The sequence below is a fragment of the Triticum aestivum genome, chromosome 7D (genome assembly GCF_018294505.1).
Source record: "Triticum aestivum cultivar Chinese Spring chromosome 7D, IWGSC CS RefSeq v2.1, whole genome shotgun sequence".
Classification (NCBI taxonomy): domain Eukaryota; kingdom Viridiplantae; phylum Streptophyta; class Magnoliopsida; order Poales; family Poaceae; genus Triticum; species Triticum aestivum.
Window position 1 is genome coordinate 47218138 of NC_057814.1, and position 24137 is coordinate 47242274.

The window sequence follows — 24137 nt, forward strand, 5'->3', positions numbered from 1 at the left end:
TGGCATCATCGGTGACTTCGGTTAGATGGTAGTAAGGATCAAACGCGATCACCTTGTCCCCCTCATCATGAAATGACTTTAATAACATTGAAAAAGTACACATAGTTAGATAATACTAAAGAGGACTGTGAATGATGGTACAACGTATATTGCCACATAATATCCTTTGTTGATGCTTCGACATTTGTGGCATCCTCACCAATGTTCCAACAACATTAGCAAATTGTGTAGTTTGAGGCCCAATAGGCTGACCAATAGTGATGCAAATGGGCAGGCTAGCGGGCAAATACCATAGGATAAATGTAGTGTTAATTTTATACACAAGTGACGAGTAAATTTTAATATAATTGATGAGTTCCACAGGACAAAGCGGCACCCTGATTTCTCTTGAACTAGATTAGAAGCATGTCTTAATGATGCACCTTCATTCTTCTCAGAAGTAGGGATTAGCTAGCAATATCCAAAGAACCAATGGGACGATAACTGACACAGTTGATTTTGTGGATGCGTTTGGCAGCCATCGGTACGCATCTGGAGGCGGCGTCACACACTTGTTGCGATTGAAGTACACTCTTCTTGGAAAGGCCCATCCTGCCCGCAAGGTGAATGCTGACGGGTCCTTCAGGAATAGTAGCTTAGACTGAACATATCCATCAGGTCCAACAGTCAAGAGGTAATCATTGTAGTGCCTGATGCCCCATAGCCGAGTGGTGTCATCTGCGATAAGAGGATTTCTCAACAGCCGAAAAAAATTCACACAAGGAATACCAAGTGTCCAGGGATGAGGTGCTCACTCATAAGTCCATAAGGGTTCAGAGATGTGTAGTTGAAGCTGGCAATGCTAGTCAAGCTGTTGAAATTACGTTGCTGAGCTATTAGGTTCTACTGCGAGTAATTCATCCGGTAGTTGAAGTTTGTCACTATGATCTTGGCTCTCCAGTACACCTTGTAGTTAGCCTTCACATGCCAATGAACTCTTATTGGGCACATATGAGTAGTGCATTGGACCAGAGGTGCCAAGCCATTCTTGTCTTGACCATTCATGACAGAATCAAGATAAGGCAAGATTCCCCGAAAGGGTGTGGCATCCACTGTCAGATTGTTAGAGATAATATTTGAGAGTTAGAGATAAATACTTCCTCCGTCCCATAATATAAGAACGTTTTTGACATTAGTGTAGTGTTAAAAACGTTCTTATATTTTGGGACAGAGGGAGTATCTATTAGAGATAAAATAGGTCTAAACGACCTTGCCTTGTACTCTAGGCCTATCCCTCTCTCATATATTGTATATACAGATCAATACAATACACAACAACACAAATAGCCATCATATAATTTTCACATGGTATAAGAGCCATTAGACCAACATCATCGATCCTTCGTCACAATCACACCTTCCGCGGCACGCCGCCCCGGGGCGCGGCAACCAATCTGATCAAAGATTAGATCGGTTTTATATATTAGATTAGATCAATTTCAAAATTTTCTGTTTTATAGATTAGATCCAATTTAGCAACTAATAAATCCCAGGATCAGGTCTAATTCCGGTGAATAGTTGTGCATAATCGGCATCAGGTTAATGTACATGGTTGTGCGTCCCTACGGCAACGCACGGGGCACGAGGTGGGCATCCGCGTTGCTAAAGTCCAGTTCGTCTGCACCGACCAGGGACGACGACGTGCTTCGGCTCGCAACGACGACCAGCGCCACGTGCGCATGGGCTCTACATCGACAATCCGTCCAGCCATGCGCCGCACAGCCGCAGTCCATCGCCAAGAGCCCGCAGCATTATCGACTCCATAGCGCATCGAGCAGCAAGAACACGGCCGTGTCCACATGCATACGTGCGTGGCAACACTCGCCACAGGACCGACTCGCCATGGTGAACATGCTCTACCGCTGAACCGGTCAGCTTCCCCGACCGTGACCACGTCACCCCTGCGGGCGACAGACCGCGCTTCCCCCTTCCTCCGCGAACGCTCCCCCTCTCTCCTCCATCTCCCCGCCACCGTCGCCGACGCCTGCCGCGGGCCTGGCCCGGGCGACGCGGGCGGCGGCCCCGGCCTTTCCCCTTCTAGGGTTCCTCTGGCGCGGGACGGAGCGGCTCTGAGCGGTGCCTTCAGGCGGCGGCGGTCTTGCGCGGCGGCGGGGGTGCCTGGCGCGGGTGGGGGTGGGCTCTGGTCGGCAGTGGCGTCGTTGGCGGCGGGGCAGCGCAGCGTCGCGGGCTGGTGGCGCCCGCCTGGCCCAGATCTGGGCCCTTCGGGCCCCATCTTGGTCTGGGTGGGCCAGCTGCAGGCGTGGCTTCGGTGTGGCTCTCGGGAGGCGGTGGCGGTGCGTCGGGCTGGTGGTGGGTGGCGGCTCGGTTGGTTGCGTGCAACAGCGCGGTGGCCCGGAGCCTTGCGGTCCCGTTATGGGCCCGTCCAGGCCTGGGTGGCCTGGTTTGCCTCGGCTGTGGCATCTGGTCGGCAATCCGCGTCGGTGCTAGAGGCAGAGGCCTCCGTGCGATGGCAGTGGAGGCGGTTCCCTCCTGTTCGGCTCCGGCACTTTAGTCCGTGCCAGCTGGGCACTTCTTGCCTCTGCTCTCTTGACCTCGTGGTGGTGTTCGCAACGGGATAACGTGGATGGGTCCAAGACCGTGGTGGCGCGTGCTTGCGGGTGGTAAGATGGTGGGATGGCTCCGTTCTAGTGGGTGCCGGGGCATTGGGGTGCGGGAGAAATCCATGCTGGTTCATCCGGCTTCGACGCGGTGACACCGGTGGGTGCCACCATTCCTTCCTGAAGGGCGTCGGTGCTACACATCCCCTGGTCCTCTACGCGTGCTAGGGGAAACCCTAGGACTTGTCCGGGCATCAGCGTTGTTGGCGTCGCATTCGTGTTGTCTGGTATGCGGTGGTCCGGTGCCATGGCGACTGGTGGGACGTAGATGAAGGGCACAACGGTGGCGGCCATCCGTGGTTGTCGAGTTGCCGTTGTTGGTATTTTTCTTCTTCTTTTTCCTTTTACGCTTGATGTGTTGTTCACTCCGGCAGCTACCTTGTGATCCTTGTTCGTGCTTTATAATATACTAGCACAAATGCCCGTGCGTTGCACCAGGTGAAAAAAAAATCATAATCTTTAATGGCGATGACCACATTTTGTTCACCTCTCATCGCATGATTTTGAAATTTTGTTCCCAAATGCAAGAAAATATTTTTTGAAATTTACTCAGAAAATGGGGCAATGTTCACATTTTCGAAAAAATATCGTGGTTGTCAAAAAACTTTGTAATTCAAAGAATTATTCTGAATTTCAAGAAATGTTTTTCAAAAACATACTATAATATTCTGGTCCATCCCGGTAGTTAATTCTTCAAAAATCACACGGGTATTTAGTCACAAAGACTCAGAAGCATTACCCTTTAACTACGTACCTTCAATCATTCATGAACATTTTTACAAATTTGGGAACATATTTAAATATCATGAACATTTTTCACTATTTACAAATATTTTTTAAAGATTGTGAACTTTTTTATATTGCGAACGGTTTTAAAGCATTTTCTTTTTGAATCGGCTAACAATTCTAGAATAGACAAACATTTTTTTCCGAAATTGGTGGACCTTTTTTTAAATTCACCAACATTTTTTGAAATGCATGAACATTTTATGAATCCATAAACACTTTTTTAGTTCACGAACTGTTTTTAAAATTTTAGGTCATTATTTAATATGCATTAACATTTTTGGAATTAGCAAACATTTTGTTCAATTTCATTAGTAATTTTTAATACACGGACTTTTTCAAAATCGTGGACTTTTTTATTCTATGAACATTTATTTCAAAATTGTGAATAATTTTTGAATATGCGAACATTTTTAGACAAATCTCGAGCATTTTTTGAATTCACAAACATTTTATGTTTTCTTGAACATTTTACTTCAAAATTCTCAAATTTTCTAAATTTCAAAAGTTTTCTGAAAATCCAAACTATTTAAAGTAGAAAAAACAAAGATGGAAAAGAAAAATAAAAATAAAAAACGAAATTAAGAGAAAGTCGCCCGCACATGGGCCGGCCCCAATGGGCGCGTTGTGTCTTCTCCAGCATGCAGAGCGTGGTATAGTTTCCCTATGCATGGGCTGGCCCAGGCAGGGGGATTCCCTGCAAAACGTTTTTTGTCACTTATAGGTGGCATTAATGTGTAATATTTTGCCCGTGCGTTGCAACGGGAGTCTAGAAAAAAATATAACCTTGTTTATGAAACGGCGGGTAAGAAAATAGGTGGAAGACGAAGCTTTGGAGGCTCGCTGCTCTAAATTTGTAAGGATGATGCTAACTAAGTGACAACATTTTTACTTGGGGACGGCATTCCGATGACCTCATCAATGTGATGCAAGAGTTGGCAACATCTGGTTCGCGTCCACATATGTCATAGATCTTGGTCTGTGGCCAATAAAATAATCAGATGAGGGGCAATGTCTAAATTATTGACAGTATCTAGATTAGTATATTGGTGTGAATAATTGGAAATTCCTCACCGAGCTAAGACTCCAATCCACGCTTTGCATTAATTATACTACAAAAATTCATAGCATTATTTTTAATTTATTAGCACGTGGAACGTGCAAAGCCAAAATGCGATTCAATATATATCGAAGGGATCGAACACAGGATCTTTTGGAAGAGACCACGCGCCACAACCAGTTGAGCTAACGAAGGTTGTTGAACAAATAGCAGCGTAAAGATTTAAAAATCAACAGCCAGCATCGATCCGACATATTTCTAGAATTTCAAACGCAATGAAACAAAACTGAGTATTTTATGAAACACAAACAATTTTAGCTTTGTAAACATTTTTTAAATGAAATTTTTCGAAAAAGGAAAAAAAATTCAGAATTTCTGATTTTTTTGGAAAACAAGAACATTTTCTGAAATTCCCGGACATGTTTTAAATTGAGAAAAAAATAGAAACATGATTTTTTTTGAATTTGTGAACAAATTTGAAAACAGGAACAGTTTTTTAAAATTCCCAAACATTTTTGAATTTGTGAACAAAATTTTGAAACATGAAACTTTTCTGAATTTTTGAACAAATTTTAAAAACGGGAACATTTTTTGAATTTTGAGAACAATTTTCGAAAATGGATTTTTTAAATCTTGAACAGTTTCTAATTCTTGTACAAAATTTTATAACACGAACATTTTTGTGTTTATGAACAAATTTTGAAACCTGAATATTGTTTTAATTTTGAACAAATTTTGAAAACTGAGACATGTTTTTTAAACCAAACTTTTATTAGTTTGTGAAGAAAATTTGAAAAGGCGGACCCTTTTTGAAATTCAGAACATTATTTGAAAATAAGCAAAAAAATTGAAATTGTAAAATTTTATGAAATTTTGGAAGAAATAACTAAAAATCGGAACATTCTCAAATTTGTGAAACATTAGTTGAAAAAGGAAAAATGAAGAGAGAAGAAACAAAAGGCGAACACTTTTTGAAATTGAACATTATTTGAAAATAAGTAAACAATTTATGAAATTGTTGAACAAATAACTAAAAATAGGACATTCTCAAATTTCTAAAACATTAGTTGAAAAAGGAAAAAATCAGGAAGAAAGAAAATAAAAAAAATACGAAAAAGAAATATAAAAAGAAAAAGAAAACAGGAACAGTTTTTTAAAATTCCCAAACATTTTTGAATTTGTGAACAAAATTTTGAAACATGAAACTTTTCTGAATTTTTGAACAAATTTTAAAAACGGGACATTTTTTGAATTTTGAGAACAATTTTCGAAAATGGATTTTTTAAATCCTGAACAGTTTCTAATTCGTGTACAAAACTTTATAACACGGACATTTTTGAGTTTATGAACATATTTTGAAACCTGAATATTGTTTTAATTTTGAACAAAATTTGAAAACTGAGACATGTTTTTTAAACCAAACTTTTATTAGTTTGTGAAGAAAATTTTAAAAGGTGAACCCTTTTTGAAATTCAGAACATTATTTGAAAATAAGCAAAAAAATTGAAATTGTAAAATTTTATGAAATTTTTGAAGAAATAACTAAAAACAGGAACATTCTCAAATTTGTGAAACATTAGTTGAAAAAGGAAAAAAGAAGAAAGAAGAAAGAAAAGGCGAACACTTTTTGAAATTGAACATTATTTGAAAATAAGCAAACAATTTTTGAAATTGTAAAATTTATGAAATTTTTGAACAAATAACTAAAATAGGACATTCTCAAATTTCTGGAACATTAGTTGAAAAAGGAAAAAATCAGGAAGAAAGAAAAGAAAATAAATAAAAAAGAAACAATAAATACGAAAAAGAAATATAAAAAGAAAAAGAAAACAGGAACAGTTTTTTAAAATTCCCAAACAGTTTTGAATTTGTGAACAAAATTTTGAAACATGAAACTTTTCTGAATTTTTGAACAAATTTTAAAAACGGGACATTTTTTGAATTTTGAGAACAATTTTCGAAAATGGATTTTTTCAATCCTGAACAGTTTCTAATTCGTGTACAAAATTTTATAACACGGACATTTTTGAGTTTATGAACAAATTTTGAAACCTGAATATTGTTTTAATTTTGAACAAATTTTGAAAACTGAGACATGTTTTTTAAACCAAATTTTATTAGTTTGTGAAGAAAATTTTAAAAGGCGAACCCTTTTTGAAATTCAGAACATTATTTGAAAATAAGCAAAAAAATTGAAATTGTAAAATTTTATGAAATTTTTGAAGAAATAACAAAAAACTGGAACATTCTCAAATTTGTGAAACATTAGTTGAAAAAGGAAAAAAGAAGAAAGAAAAGGCGAACACTTTTTGAAATTGAACATTATTTGAAAATAAGCAAACAATTTTTGAAAATGTAAAATTTATAAATTTTTTGAACAAATAACTAAAAATAGGACATTCTCAAATTTCTGAAACATTAGTTGAAAAAGGAATAAATCAGGAAGAAAGAAAAGAAAAAAATAAAAAAGAAAAAATAAATATGAAAAAGAAATATAAAAAGAAAAAGAAAACGGGAACAGTTTTTTAAAATTCCCAAACATTTTTGAATTTGTGAACAAAATTTTGAAACATGAAACTTTTCTAAATTTTTGAACAAATTTTAAAAACGGGAGATTTTTTGAATTTTGAGAACAATTTTCGAAAATGGATTTTTTAAATCCTGAACAGTTTCTAATTCGTGTACAAAACTTTATAACACGGACATTTTTGAGTTTATGAAAATATTTTGAAACCTGAATATTGTTTTAGTTTTGAACAAAATTTGAAAACTGAGACATGTTTTTTAAACCAAACTTTTATTAGTTTGTGAAGAAAATTTTAAAAGGTGAACCCTTTTTGAAATTCAGAACATTATTTAAAAATAAGCAAAAAAATTGAAATTGTAAAATTTTATGAAATTTTTGAAGAAATAACTAAAAACAGGAACATTCTCAAATTTGTGAAACATTAGTTGAAAAAGGAAAAAAGAAGAAAGAAGAAAGAAAAGGCGAACACTTTTTGAAATTGAACATTATTTGAAAATAAGCAAACAATTTTTGAAATTGTAAAATTTATGAAATTTTTGAACAAATAACTAAAAATAGGACATTCTCAAATTTCTGGAACATTAGTTGAAAAAGGAAAAAATCAGGAAGAAAGAAAAGAAAATAAATAAAAAAGAAACAATAAATACGAAAAGAAATATAAAAAGAAAAAGAAAACAGGAACAGTTTTTTAAAATTCCCAAACAGTTTTGAATTTGTGAACAAAATTTTGAAACATGAAATTTTTCTGAATTTTTGAACAAATTTTAAAAACGGGACATTTTTTGAATTTTGAGAACAATTTTCGAAAATGGATTTTTTCAATCCTGAACAGTTTCTAATTCGTGTACAAAATTTTATAACACGGACATTTTTGAGTTTATGAACAAATTTTGAAACCTGAATATTGTTTTAATTTTGAACAAATTTTGAAAACTGAGACATGTTTTTTAAACCAAATTTTATTAGTTTGTGAAGAAAATTTTAAAAGGCGAACCCTTTTTGAAATTCAGAACATTATTTGAAAATAAGCAAAAAAATTGAAATTGTAAAATTTTATGAAATTTTTGAAGAAATAACTAAAAACAGGAACATTCTCAAATTTGTGAAGCATTAGTTGAAAAAGGAAAAAAGAAGAAAGAAGAAAGAAAAGGCGAACACTTTTTGAAATTGAACATTATTTGAAAATAAGCAAACAATTTTTGAAATTGTAAAATTTATAAATTTTTTGAACAAATAACTAAAAATAGGACATTCTCAAATTTCTAAAACATTAGTTGAAAAAGGAAAAAATCAGGAAGAAAGAAAAGAAAAAAAATAAAAAATAAAAATAAATACGAAAAAGAAATATAAAAAGAAAAAGAAAACAGGAACAGTTTTTTAAAATTCCCAAACATTTTTGAATTTGTGAACAAAATTTTGAAACATGAAACTTTTCTGAATTTTTGAACAAATTTTAAAAATGGACATTTTTTGAATTTTGAGAACAATTTTCGAAAATGGATTTTTTAAATCCTGAACAGTTTCTAATTCGTGTACAAAACTTTATAACACGGACATTTTTGAGTTTATGAACATATTTTGAAACCTGAATGTTGTTTTAATTTTGAACAAAATTTGAAAACTGAGACATGTTTTTTAAACCAAACTTTTATTAGTTTGTGAAGAAAATTTTAAAAGGTGAACCCTTTTTGAAATTCAGAACATTATTTGAAAATAAGCAAAAAAATTGAAATTGTAAAATTTTATGAAATTTTTGAAGAAATAACTAAAAACAGGAACATTCTCAAATTTGTGAAACATTAGTTGAAAAAGGAAAAAAGAAGAAAGAAAAGGCGAACACTTTTTGAAATTGAACATTATTTGAAAATAAGCAAACAATTTTTGAAATTGTAAAATTTATGAAATTTTTGAACAAATAACTAAAAATAGGACATTCTCAAATTTCTGGAACATTAGTTGAAAAAGGAAAAAATCAGGAAGAAAGAAAAGAAAATAAATAAAAAAGAAACAATAAATACGAAAAAGAAATATAAAAAGAAAAAGAAAACAGGAACAGTTTTTTAAAATTCCCAAACAGTTTTGAATTTGTGAACAAAATTTTGAAACATGAAACTTTTCTGAATTTTTGAACAAATTTTAAAAACGGGACATTTTTTGAATTTTGAGAACAATTTTCGAAAATGGATTTTTTCAATCCTGAACAGTTTCTAATTCGTGTACAAAATTTTATAACACGGACATTTTTGAGTTTATGAACAAATTTTGAAACCTGAATATTGTTTTAATTTTGAACAAATTTTGAAAACTGAGACATGTTTTTTAAACCAAATTTTATTAGTTTGTGAAGAAAATTTTAAAAGGCGAACCCTTTTTGAAATTCAGAACATTATTTGAAAATAAGCAAAAAAATTGAAATTGTAAAATTTTATGAAATTTTTGAAGAAATAACAAAAAACTGGAACATTCTCAAATTTGTGAAACATTAGTTGAAAAAGGAAAAAAGAAGAAAGAAAAGGCGAACACTTTTTGAAATTGAACATTATTTGAAAATAAGCAAACAATTTTTGAAAATGTAAAATTTATAAATTTTTTGAACAAATAACTAAAAATAGGACATTCTCAAATTTCTGAAACATTAGTTGAAAAAGGAATAAATCAGGAAGAAAGAAAAGAAAAAAATAAAAAAGAAAAAATAAATACGAAAAAGAAATATAAAAAGAAAAAGAAAACAGGAACAGTTTTTTAAAATTCCCAAACATTTTTGAATTTGTGAACAAAATTTTGAAACATGAAACTTTTCTGAATTTTTGAACAAATTTTAAAAACGGGAGATTTTTTGAATTTTGAGAACAATTTTCGAAAATGGATTTTTTAAATCCTGAACAGTTTCTAATTCGTGTACAAAACTTTATAACACGGACATTTTTGAGTTTATGAACATATTTTGAAACCTGAATATTGTTTTAATTTTGAACAAAATTTGAAAACTGAGACATGTTTTTTAAACCAAACTTTTATTAGTTTGTGAAGAAAATTTTAAAAGGTGAACCCTTTTTGAAATTCAGAACATTATTTGAAAATAAGCAAAAAAATTGAAATTGTAAAATTTTATGAAATTTTTGAAGAAATAACTAAAAACTGGAACATTCTCAAATTTGTGAAGCATTGGTTGAAAAAGGAAAAAAGAAGAAAGAAGAAAGAAAAGGCGAACACTTTTTGAAATTGAACATTATTTCAAAATAAGCAAACAATTTTTGAAATTGTAAAATTTATGAAATTTTTGAACAAATAACTAAAAATAGGACATTCTCAAATTTCTGGAACATTAGTTGAAAAAGGAAAAAATCAGGAAGAAAGAAAAGAAAATAAATAAAAAAGAAACAATAAATACGAAAAGAAATATAAAAAGAAAAAGAAAACAGGAACAGTTTTTTAAAATTCCCAAACAGTTTTGAATTTGTGAACAAAATTTTGAAACATGAAACTTTTCTGAATTTTTGAACAAATTTTAAAAACGGGACATTTTTTGAATTTTGAGAACAATTTTCGAAAATGGATTTTTTCAATCCTGAACAGTTTCTAATTCGTGTACAAAATTTTATAACACGGACATTTTTGAGTTTATGAACAAATTTTGAAACCTGAATATTGTTTTAATTTTGAACAAATTTTGAAAACTGAGACATGTTTTTTAAACCAAATTTTATTAGTTTGTGAAGAAAATTTTAGAAGGCGAACCCTTTTTGAAATTCAGAACATTATTTGAAAATAAGCAAAAAAATTGAAATTGTAAAATTTTATGAAATTTTTGAAGAAATAACTAAAAACTGGAACATTCTCAAATTTGTGAAGCATTAGTTGAAAAAGGAAAAAAGAAGAAAGAAGAAAGAAAAGGCGAACACTTTTTGAAATTGAACATTATTTGAAAATAAGCAAACAATTTTTGAAATTGTAAAATTTATGAAATTTTTGAACAAATAACTAAAAATAGGACATTCTCAAATTTCTGGAACATTAGTTGAAAAAGGAAAAAATCAGGAAGAAAGAAAAGAAAATAAATAAAAAAGAAACAATAAATACGAAAAAGAAATATAAAAAGAAAAAGAAAACAGGAACAGCTTTTTAAAATTCCCAAACAGTTTTGAATTTGTGAACAAAATTTTGAAACATGAAACTTTTCTGAATTTTTGAACAAATTTTAAAAACGGGACATTTTTTGAATTTTGAGAACAATTTTCGAAAATGGATTTTTTCAATCCTGAACAGTTTCTAATTCGTGTACAAAATTTTATAACACGGACATTTTTGAGTTTATGAACAAATTTTGAAACCTGAATATTGTTTTAATTTTGAACAAATTTTGAAAACTGAGACATGTTTTGTAAAACAAATTTTATTAGTTTGTGAAGAAAATTTTAAAAGGCGAACCCTTTTTGAAATTCAGAACATTATTTGAAAATAAGCAAAAAAATTGAAATTGTAAAATTTTATGAAATTTTTGAAGAAATAACAAAAAACTGGAACATTCTCAAATTTGTGAAACATTAGTTGAAAAAGGAAAAAAGAAGAAAGAAAAGGCGAACACTTTTTGAAATTGAACATTATTTGAAAATAAGCAAACAATTTTTGAAAATGTAAAATTTATAAATTTTTTGAACAAATAACTAAAAATAGGACATTCTCAAATTTCTGAAACACTAGTTGAAAAAGGAATAAATCAGGAAGAAAGAAAAGAAAAAAATAAAAAAGAAAAAATAAATACGAAAAATAAATATAAAAAGAAAAAGAAAACAGGAACAGTTTTTTAAAATTCCCAAACATTTTTGAATTTGTGAAAACATTAAACTTTTCTGAATTTTTGAACAAATTTTAAAAACGGGACATTTTTTGAATTTTGAGAACAATTTTCGAAAATGGATTTTTTAGTCCTGAACAGTTTCTAATTCGTGTACAAAATTTTATAACACGGACATTTTTGAGTTTATCAACAAATTTTGAAACCTGAATATTGTTTCAATTTTGAACAAATTTTGAAAACTGAGACATGTTTTTTAAACCAAACTTTTATTAGTTTGTGAAGAAAATTTTAAAAGGCGAACCCTTTTTGAAATTCAGAAAATTATTTGAAAATAAGCAAAAAAATGAAATTGTAAAATTTTATGAAATTTTTGAAGAAATAACTAAGAACAGGAACATTCTCAAATTTGTGAAACATTAGTTGAAAAAGGAAAAAAGAAGAAAGAAGAAAGAAAAGGCGAACACTTTTTGAAATTGAACATTATTTGAAAATAAGCAAACAATTTTTGAAATTGTAAAATTTATAAATTTTTTGAACAAATAACTAAAAATAGGACATTCTCAAGTTTCTAAAACATTAGTTGAAAAAGGAAAAAATCAGGAAGAAAGAAAAGAAAAAAATAAAAAAGAAAAAATAAATACGAAAAAGAAATATAAAAAGAAAAAGAAAACAGGAAGAGTTTTTTTAAAATTCCCAAACATTTTTGAATTTGTGAACAAAATTTTGAAACATGAAACTTTTCTGAATTTTTGAACAAATTTTAAAAACGGGACATTTTTTGTATTTTGAGAACAATTTTCGAAAATGGATTTTTTAAATCCTGAACAGTTTCTAATTCGTGTAGAAAATTTTATAACACGGACATTTTTGAGTTTATCAACATATTTTGAAACCTGAATATTGTTTTAATTTTGAACAAAATTTGAAAACTGAGACATGTTTTTTAAACCAAACTTTTATTAGTTTGTGAAGAAAATTTTAAAAGGCGAACCCTTTTTGAAATTCAGAACATTATTTGAAAATAAGCAAAAAAATTGAAATTGTAAAATTTTATGAAATTTTTGAAGAAATAACTAAAAACAGGAACATTCTCAAATTTGTGAAGCATTAGTTGAAAAAGGAAAAAAGAAGAAAGAAGAAAGAAAAGGCGAACACTTTTTGAAATTGAACATTATTTGAAAATAAGTAAACAATTTTTGAAATTGTAAAATTTATAAATTTTTTGAACAAATAACTAAAAATAGGACATTCTCAAATTTCTAAAACATTAGTTGAAAAAGGAAAAAATCAGGAAGAAAGAAAAGAAAAAAATAAAAAAGAAAAAATAAATACGAAAAAGAAATATAAAAAGAAAAAGAAAACAGGAACAGTTTTTTAAAATTCCCAAACATTTTTGAATTTGTGAACAAAATTTTGAAACATGAAACTTTTCTGAATTTTTGAACAAATTTTAAAAACGGGACATTTTTTGAATTTTGAGAACAATTTTTGAAAATGGATTTTTTAAATCCTGAACAGTTTCTAATTCATGTAGAAAATTTTATAACACGGACATTTTTGAGTTTATGAACATATTTTGAAACCTGAATATTGTTTTAATTTTGAACAAATTTTGAAAACTGAGACATGTTTTTTAAACCAAACTTTTATTAGTTTGTGAAGAAAATTTTAAAAGGCGAACCCTTTTTGAAATTCAGAACATTATTTGAAAATAAGCAAAAAAATTGAAATTGTAAAATTTTATGAAATTTTTGAAGAAATAACTAAAAACAGGAACATTCTCAAATTTGTGAAACATTAGTTGAAAAAGGAAAAAAGAAGAAAGAAGAAAGAAAAGGCGAACACTTTTTGAAATTGAACATTATTTGAAAATAAGCAAACAATTTTTGAAAATGTAAAATTTATAAATTTTTTGAACAAATAACTAAAAATAGGACATTCTCAAATTGCTAAAACATTAGTTGAAAAAGGAAAAAATCAGGAAGAAAGAAAAGAAAAAAAATAAAAAAGAAAAAATAAATACGAAAAAGAAATATAAAAAGAAAAACCGGTTCAAGAACCTTCTAGAAGGTTCCCAAAACCGGAAAAAAAACCCGGCTTGGAAGATCATAGAAGGTTTCCGAAACCGGGTATGGCTGAACGCTAAACAGGCCGGCCTACCCGGAGCGCTCATCGATGGCTTGTGTGAGTAACACCCCAGCACCGCAGAGAGCCAACTGGGCTTCTGAAGGCCCATGAAGCTAGTGTATCGCCAAGCGCAGGAATTTTGATGTACGTTGAACGATTTTTACGCAATTATTAGTACCACCTCGTTTATATTACGATTTTGTCCATACAAATTGTAAAAGCGTATTATGACATGAGAAAAAAACGTATTGTGACGGTGAACCCGACAAAGTCGATCCGTGCTTTATTATTAGGGAGAGATAAAGCGGGGAACCCTATTTCATCATGATGAACATGCATGCGAGCATGTCATGAGTTGTGGACTCCAGCCACGGCCCTTCTGTAGGGTCGATTGGCAATGCGGACGCCGGACCGCTGTGCATACCTGCATGGCATGAGACATGGACTCCAGTCACGGCCCTTCTGCAGGGTCGACCGGCAACGCCAGCGCCGCGCCGCTGTGCGGACACGTGCGTCCGATCACAGGAGGGCGTCGCTCTCATGTAGAGATTTCGATCCGGTCCTTAGGCTTATGCGCCAGAGTCCGCTCCACAAGATCTGCAGCTACCCCGAAACGTACATGGCTGCTACATGTCCGGCTTCACCAAGCCGAGCATTGCAGGACCAAGACCAACAACAATTCTTCACCAAGCCGAATGACTACACCGACCGATCTGCACTGCATCAAGCCAATCTACACCGACCCCGCGCCACAACAGCGAGCTGTACGACTACATCACGCCTGAGAAAAAAAAATCATTGTCAAACACATCTACGAGAAGCTACCACCACATGCATCATCCACACGCCAGGCCAGTGTGGAAAGCTATGCAATTCTTCATCGATTTCAAGCAACACATTATCGTCGACACGCCGCTGCGACGCCATCGCTGACACTTATCGCCAAGGTCTTCATCAACGTGGTCTTCATCATCATCATCGTCAACACACCGCCGCCACCTGGTCCACAAGATGGACACCAAGCGTCCTCTGACAGACTTTTCTGCAAGATGCGACCACGACGACTGCAATGACCGCATCACGACAATGGCATCGACCGCGTCATCCACGACGGCACGACTGCATCGACACAGTGTCACTATAGTGATGACCCCTACACGACCACATGGTTCTGGCAAAACCAATGTGTGCTCAATGGGTTTCCTCCGGTCCTAGTAAAAACCGGTGGACTCATCACCGACGGCACCCTCTGACATCCGCAAGGTGCATCGTCCACGACTACAGCTCTGTCATCTACAACATAGCGCATTTGTTTGCGCCTCCGGCTTTGTGTGGTTTCATCATCCACGGCGACTACACCATCGACCACGATTTCCTCGGCCATGGCTACATCACCATGATCATCTACCTTGACATTGACATTAATGGCTTGGTCTACAGCAACTCATCGGTAACAACTCTAGTCAACAACGTCTGCGTCGTTACTAGAGTTCACGCCACTCCCGCTGTGACTGCGGGAGGGAATAGAGGATGGACAAGGAAAGCACCAGAAGGGGACGCAGTCACCGCCCTAGGTGCCGACACGGTTGATGATGTCGCAGCAGAGAAGATGATAGAAGCGCAAGACTTCAAGTTTAGTGGCAATCGTTTGCTTCACTCCTGCTAGCACTGAGGGGGGGGGGGGGGATACTAGAGATAATATTTGAGAGTTAGATATAAATATCTATTAGAGATATTACAGATAAAATAGGTTTAAACAACCTTGCCTTGTACTTCAAGTCTATCCCGGCCTCTCTCATTTACTCTATATATACCCCTATGAGGGTCAGATCAATACAAAAAACAACAACACAAATAGCCACCATATAATTTCCACACAGGTAACTGAACAATAAGCTCGCTCTTCATTCTAGTTTATTAGGGCTTTGTCAAATGTAACTTACTCTACACAGATTCCTGGTTTTGTACTGTTATCTTGGCAACCACTTGAGCATTTGGGGCAGGTAACAAGCGTGTCGCTGTAAAACACTGAGAGGGATAAACAGCAAGTAGAAGACCTCAGAGCGCAAAACTGTGAGTAGGTACAAGTCATATTCCATGTCACTGCAAAATAAAACAAACAGTCAGATATGCATGCTAGTTACTAGGATATTCTTTCCATGCATCAAGAAATTAGACAATGGCTTACTGTGGGCTTGAGTTTTCCTCCTTCCATCTGGTGTAGTGAACTTTTGTAGGTTTATCGAACTTGGTTGCAGGTCCACAGGTATACCCTGGACCAGGGGCCATCGGAGTGAAATTTAGGCACCTCCAAGGTCTAGGTTGTGGCCCCTGATCGACCAATTGAAACTTCAAAGGAGGCCACAACATTAGCAGGGTCCTATGCCAGTGGGTTGAGGACTCCAATCTTTGCTCACACAGCGGCAAAGGGATTTGTAGAATTACCAATCTCTAGCTTCATGGGGGCCAAAGGGGGTCATTGCCCCCCCCCACCACCACTCTAGAAAAAAGAATCCATGCATAATTTATGTTCTTCGCCCCCTCAAGTCTGATAAGCCCCCTCAAGAATCTTCATCAAGCTCCGCCACTGGTTGCTAGGGGGCTTTGCTACACCTACGTAATTATTCTAGGTAAAGTTACGTAAGAACTGGTTTCGGTGATTTGATTGGAAGGAAAAAATAGCCCGGGCCCCATCCATGAAAATCAGAGGGGAGAGAGAAGTGGATTAGGAAGTTTAAGTAAGTTTACCTGGATGTGTACGTAGGTGTAGGATTACAGCAGGCCTAAAAAACAGCTAGAGAGAAGAATGTAGCTGACCTGATGAACCAAGAAGACAAGCCAGGGCGAACAAGAGCAAGCAGGAGACATGGTTCTCGTGCTCAAGAACCAGATTCGTGGTGAAGAAGCAAGAGTGCAGGAGGAACTTGTTTTTTTTGAAACAAAGGAAAAAGACTACTCTCGTGGCATGATGATGCTCAGATGCTTAGCCCCCACGGTAAGCCGCGTCTTGGCCTCCTACTGGATGAGTTTTAGAATGTAGTATGGCGACGTCGATTTCTTCCAAAACACTCTAGTGTTTCTCTCATTCCAGATGACCCAGCATACAAGCATGGTAAGTGAGGCCATGGCCTTCATGTTTGCTGTATTTGGTTTTGAACTTGTGAACAGAGAGCTGCGGGAGGAAGAGAATGAGGAGGGGAAAGTTGCGGGCTGAGGACTTTGCCACTTTAGGCGTCGGGGATTAAATCGTTCATACTTCAGGGTTAAAATGTGTTGCTCCCGGTAAAAACGAGCAAGTGTCCATACTCTAGGGTTCGATACTTCGATTGCCATATTACATTAAAACAGAAGTGCTCAGTGAACATTCCGAGGAACCTGAGATATCGTTGTCCACAAGTTTAAGGCAGAGGAGCATCAGCCATGTAATGACAAACTTGTTGGGGAACACAGTAATTTCAAAAAATTTCCTACGCACACGCAGCATCATGGTGATGCATAGCAACGAGAGGGGAGAGTGTTGTCCACGTACCCTCGTAGACCGAAAGCGGAAGCGTTAGCACAACGCGGTTGATGTAGTCGTACGTCTTCACGATCCGACCGGTCAAGTACCGAACGCACGGCACCTCCGAGTTCAGCACACGTTTAGCCCGATGACGTCCGTCGAACTCCGATCCAGCCGAGTGTTGAGGGAGAGTTTCGTCAGCACGACGGCGTGGTGACGATGATGATGTTCTACCGACGCAGGGCTTCGCCTAAGCACCGCCACAGTATTATCGAGGTGGACTATGGTGGAGGGGGGCACCACACACGGCTAAAAGATCAAACGATCAATTTTTGTGTCTCTAGGGTGCCCCCCTGCCCCCGTATATAAAGGAGCAAGGGGGGAGGTGCGGCCGGCCAGGAGGGGCGCGCCAGGTGGAGTCCTACTCCCACCGGGAGTAGGACTCCCTCCCTTTTCCTAGTTGGATTAGGAGTGGAGGGGAAAGAGGAGGGAGAGAGGAAGGAAAGGGGGGGGGCCGCCCCCCTCTCCTTGTCCTATTCGGACTAGGGGGGAGGGGCGCGCGGCCCTGCCCTGGCCGCCTCTCCTCTTCTCCACAAAGGCCCACTATGGCCCATTAAGCCCTCGGGGTGTTCCGGTAACCCCTCGGTACTCCGGTAAAATCCCGATTTCACCCGGAACACTTCCGATATCCAAATATAGGCTTCCAATATATCAATCTTCATGTCTCGACCATTTTGAGACTCCTCGTCATGTCCGTGATCACATCCGGGACTCCGAATAACCTTCGGTACATCAAAACATATAAACTCATAACATAACTGTCATCGAAACGTTAAGCGTGCGGACCCTACGGGTTCGAGAACTATGTAGACATGACCGAGACACATCTCCGGTCAATAACCAATAGCGGAACCTGGATGCTCATATTGGCTCCCACATATTCTACGAAGATCTTTATCGGTCAGACCGCATAACAACATACATTGTTCCCTTTGTCATCGGTATGTTACTTGCCCGAAATTCGATCGTCGGTATCTCAATACCTAGTTCAATCTCGTTACTGGCAAGTCTCTTTACTCGTTCTGTAATACATCATCCCAGAACTAACTCATTAGTTGCAATGCTTGCAAGGCTTAAGTGATGTGCATTATCGAGAGGGCCCAGAGATACCTCTCCGACAATCGGAGTGACAAATCCTAATCTCGAAATACGCCAACCCAACAAGTACCTTCGGAGACACCTGTAGAGCACCTTTATAATCACCCAGTTACGTTGTGACGTTTGGTAGCACACAAAGTGTTCCTCCGGTAAACGGGAGTTGCATAATCTCATAGTCATAGGAACATGTATAAGTCATGAAGAAAGCAATAGCAACATACTAAATGATCGAGTGCTAAGCTAATGGAATGGGTCAAGTCAATCACATCATTCTTCTAATGATGTGATCTCGTTAATCAAATGACAACTCATGTCTATGGCTAGGAAACATAACCATCTTTCATCAACGAGCTAGTCAAGTAGAGGCATACTAGTGACACTTTGTTTGTCTATGTATTCGCCATGTATTATGTTTCCGGTTAATACAATTCTAGCATGAATAATAAACATTTATCATGATATAAGGAAATAAATAATAACTTTATTATTGCCTCTAGGGCATATTTCCTTCAGTCTCCCACTTGCACTAGAGTCAATAATCTAGTTCACATCACCATGTGATTTAATACCAATAGTTCACATTACCATGTGATTAACACCCATAGTTCACATCGTCATGTGACCAACACCCAAAGGGTTTACTAGAGTCAATAATCTAGTTCACATCGCTATGTGATTAACACCCAAAGAGTACTAAGGTGTGATCATGTTTTGCTTGTGAGAGAAGTTTAGTCAACGGGTCTGCCACATTCAGATCCGTATGTATTTTGCAAATTTCTATGTCAACAATGCTCTGCACGGAGCTACTCTAGCTAATTGCTCCCACTTTCAATATGTATCCAGATTGAGACTTAGAGTCATCTGGATCAGTGTCAAAATTTGCATCGACGTAACCCTTTACGACGAACCTTTTTGTCACCTCCATAATCGAGAAACATATCCTTATTCCACTTAAGGATAATTTTGACCGCTGTCCAGTGATCTACTCCTAGATCACTATTGTACTCCCTTGCCAAAATCAGTGTAGGGTATACAATAGATCAGGTACACAACATGGCATACTTTATAGAACCTATGGCCAAGGCATAGGGAATGACTTTCATTCTCTTTCTATCTTCTGCCGTGGTCGGGCTTTGAGTCTTACTCAATTTTACACCTTGTAACACAGGCAAGAACTCTTTCTTTGACTGTTCCATTTTGAACTACTTCAAAATTTTGTCAAGGTATGTACTCATTGAAAAAACTTATCAAGCGTCTTGATCTATCTCTATGGATCTTGATGCTCAATATGTAAGTAGCTTCTCCGAGGTCTTTCTTTGAAAAACTCCTTTCAAACACTCCTTTAAGCTTTGCAGAATAATTCTACATTATTTTCGATCAACAATATGTCATACATATACTTATCAGAAATGTTGTAGTGCTTCCACTCACTTTCTTGTAAATACAGGCTTCACCGCAAGTCTGTATAAAACTATATCCTTTGATCAACTTATCAAAGCGTATATTCCAACTCCGAGATGCTTGCACCAGTCCATAGATGGATCACCGGAGCTTGCATATTTTGTTAGCACCTTTAGGATTGACAAAACCTTTTGGTTGCATCATATACAACTCTTCTTTAATAAATCCATTAAGAAATGTAGTTTTGTTTATCCATTTGCCAGATTTCATAAAATGCGGCAATTGCTAACATGATTCGGACAGACTTAAGCATAGATACGAGTGAGAAACTCTCATCGTAGTCAACACCTTGAACTTGTCGAAAACCTTTTGCGACAATTCTAGCTTTGTAGATAGTAACACTACTATCAGCGTCCGTCTTCCTCTTGAAGATCCATTTAATCTCAATGGCTCGCCGATCATTGGGCAAGTCAATCAAAGTCCATACTTTGTTCTCATACATGGATCTCATCTCAGATTTCATGGCCTCAAGCCATTTTGCAGAATCTGGGCTCACCATCGCTTCTTCATAGTTCGTAGGTCGTCATGGTCAAGTAACATGACCTCCAGAACAGGATCACCGTACCACTCTGGTGCGGATCTTACTCTAGTTGACCTACGAGGTTCGATAGTAACTTGTCTGAAGTTACATGATCATCATCATTAGCTTCCTCACTAATTGGTGTAGTAGTCACAGGAACAGATTTGTGTGATGAACTACTTTCCAATAAGGGAGCAGGTACAGTTACCTCATCAAGTTCTACTTTCCTCCCACTCACTTCTTTCGAGAAAAACTCCTTCTCTAGAAAGGATCCATTCTCAGCAACGAATATCTTGCCTTCGGAAATGTGATAGAAGGTGTAGCCAACATTTTCTTTTGGGTATCCTATGAAGACGCACTTCTCCGATTTGGGTTTGAGCTTATCAGGTTGAACCTTATTCACATAAGCATTGCAACCTCAATCTTTAAGAAACGACAGCTTAGGTTTTTTTCCAAACCATAGTTCATACGGTGTCGTCTCAACGGATTTAGATGGTGCCCTATTTAACGTGAATGCAGCTGTCTCTAATGCATAACCCCAAAACGATAGTGGTAAATCGGTAAGAGACATCATAGATCGCACCATATCTAGTAAAGTACGATTACGACGTTCGGACACACCATTACACTGTGGTGTTCCGGGTGGCATGAGTTGCGAAACTATTTCGCATTGTTTCAAATGAAGACCAAACTCGTAACTCAAATATTCTCCTCCACGATCAGGTCGCAGAAACTTTATTTTCTTGTTACGATGATTTTCCACTTCACTCTGAACTTATATGAACTTTTCAAATGTTTCAGACTTATATTTCATTAAGTAGATATACCCATATCTGCTTAAATCATCTGTGAAAGTGAGAAAATAACGATACCCGCCGCGAGCCTCAACACTCATCGGACCGCATACATCAGTATGTATTATTTCCAATAAGTCAGTTGCTCGCTCCATTGTTCCGGAGAACGGAGTCTTAGTCATCTTGCCCATGAGGCATGGTTCGCAAGCATCAAGTGGTTCATAATCAAGTGATTCGATGAGTCATCTTGCCCACCGGGAGTAGGACTCCCTCCCTTTTCCTAGTTGGATTAGGAGTGGAGGGGAAAGAGGAGGGAGAGAGGAAGGAAAGGGGGGCGCCGCCCCTCTCTCCTTGTCCTATTCGGACTAGGAGGGGAGGGGCGCGCGGCCCTGCCCTGGCCGCCTCTCCTCTTCTTCACAAAGGCCCACTATGGCCCATTAAGCCCCCGGGGGGTTCCGGTAACCCCTCGGTACTCTGGTAAAATCCCGATTTCACCCGAAACACTTCCGATATCCAAATATAGGCTTCCAATATATCAATCTTCATGTCTCGACCATTTCGAGACTCCTCGTCATGTCCGTGATCACATCCGGAACTCCGAACAACCTTCAGTACATCAAAACATATAAACTCATAATATAACTGTCATCGAAACGTTAAGCGTGCGGACCCTACGGGTTCGAGAACTATGTAGACATGACCGAGACACGTCTCCGGTCAATAACCAATAGCGAAACCTGGATGCTCATATTGGCTCCCACATATTCTACGAAGATATTTATCGGTCAGACCGCATAACAACATACGTTGTTCCCTTTGTCATCGGTATGTTACTTGCCCGAAATTCGATCGTCGGTATCTCAATACCTAGTTCAATCTCGTTACCGGCAAGTCTCTTTACTCGTTCCGTAATACATCATCCCACAACTAACTCATTAGTTGCAATGCTTGCAAAGCTTAAGTGATGTGCATTACCGAGAGGGCCCAGAGATACCTCTCCGACAATCGGAGTGACAAATCCTAATCTCGAAATACGCCAACCCAACAAGTACCTTCGGAGACACCTGTAGAGCACCTTTATAATCACCCAGTTACGTTGTGACGTTTGGTAGCACACAAAGTGTTCCTCCGGTAAACGGGAGTTGCATAATCTCATAGTCATAGGAACATGTATAAGTCATGAAGAAAGCAATAGCAACATACTAAATGATCGAGTGCTAAGCTAATGGAATGGGTCAAGTCAATCACATCATTCTTCTAATGATGTGATCTCGTTAATCAAATGACAACTCATGTCTATGGCTAGGAAACATAACCATCTTTCATCAACGAGCTAGTCAAGTAGAGGCATACTAGTGACACTTTGTTTGTCTATGTATTCGCCATGTATTATGTTTCCGGTTAATACAATTCTAGCATGAATAATAAACATTTATCATGATATAAGAAAATAAATAATAACTTTATTATTGTCTCTAGGGCATATTTCCTTCAAAACTGAAGAATTCTTTTCAGTCCAACAGCATGCACATCGACGTCCTCCCTTTCCCTTGTTCTTGGTCTTGCTTTATTTCCACGAGCGGCAGGGTGGACGGATGGCGGCACAAGGAGCTGCGCTGTCCACCGCACGAAGAAGAGGAGGAGACAAGGTGGGAGGGAGGAGAGAGGAAGTGCGACCAGATATTTTCTAGGCCTCGCTTCATCGCCCGAACGACGCGCATCTTAGTAACCGTAAAAAGTAGTTAATTCGCCGGACCTTAGATAATGAGGACCACTTGGCAGCTACTCCTGAAAGATATGTGAATATAAAAAAGAGTGAACGGTTCACCACGCGTCAGCAGCCAAAACGGAGCTACAGGAAAAGAATCGAGCGGCCGAACAAGCGCAGTGCACGCGGATGCCTCCGGATGGCGGGTAGTCTAGCGAGATTTGTAGGTTAGACGAGGTTTTGAGTTTTGGGGATTCTCCCTTGGATCGACACGCACAAGCTTATACTAAACGACTAAAATCCAAACATGGAACGACCGATATGTTGACTAAATTCCGTATGTTGAACACGTCCGGCTTGAACCACTTTTGACTAAGTAAATTCCTATGTGCATGGAACGCCTTGCTTGAACGACTTTTGACTAAATTCCGTATGTGGGACGTCTGGGTAAAGCTCTACAGCTAGATTTGAAAGAAAAATTCAAGAGTCCGATGATTACAGCTTGACAACGGAGTCCCATGACCGAGGCAATCTGTTGGGAGTATAACCAGCTAGCATTCTCATCGGTCGATATATATAAACCCAGAGCGCCGGTGTACTACCAGACACTGCTAGCAAAAGCAAAGTTACTACTAGAACGAACAGTGACATGGAGCTCGTATTCTCTGATGAAGCGTTGGCCATTGTCGTCCCCATAGCTGCCTACTGGGTCTACTCCGGCATGTACATGGCGCTTGGACGGTCCATGGACCAGTACAGGCTACACCCAAGGGAGGAGGAGCGCAACAAGAACCTGGTGTCCAAGCGCGACGTCGTCAAGGGCGTCCTCCTCCAGCAGCTCGTGCAGGCCGCCGTCGCCGCCGCCATTTTCACGGTATAAGAATTCTCCATGCATGGACCTGCAAACATTCATATACATATGATATAAACTTACACAGTCACCGACAAGTACCCACTGCAGCTTCGAGGCGAAAGCACCGGGACGGCCGCCGGCGAAGCACGGCAGCGGACGACCTGGGCCACGTGCCTGACGGTAGCG

The 24137-nt window shown here is 37.2% G+C and overlaps 1 pseudogene; it reads right to left on the reverse strand.

Annotated features, from left to right (window-relative positions):
- Nucleotides 1-433: 433 nt before the first annotated feature.
- On the reverse strand, nt 434-16416 carry LOC123170743 (COBRA-like protein 1; annotated as a pseudogene).
- Nucleotides 16417-24137: the final 7721 nt, after the last annotated feature.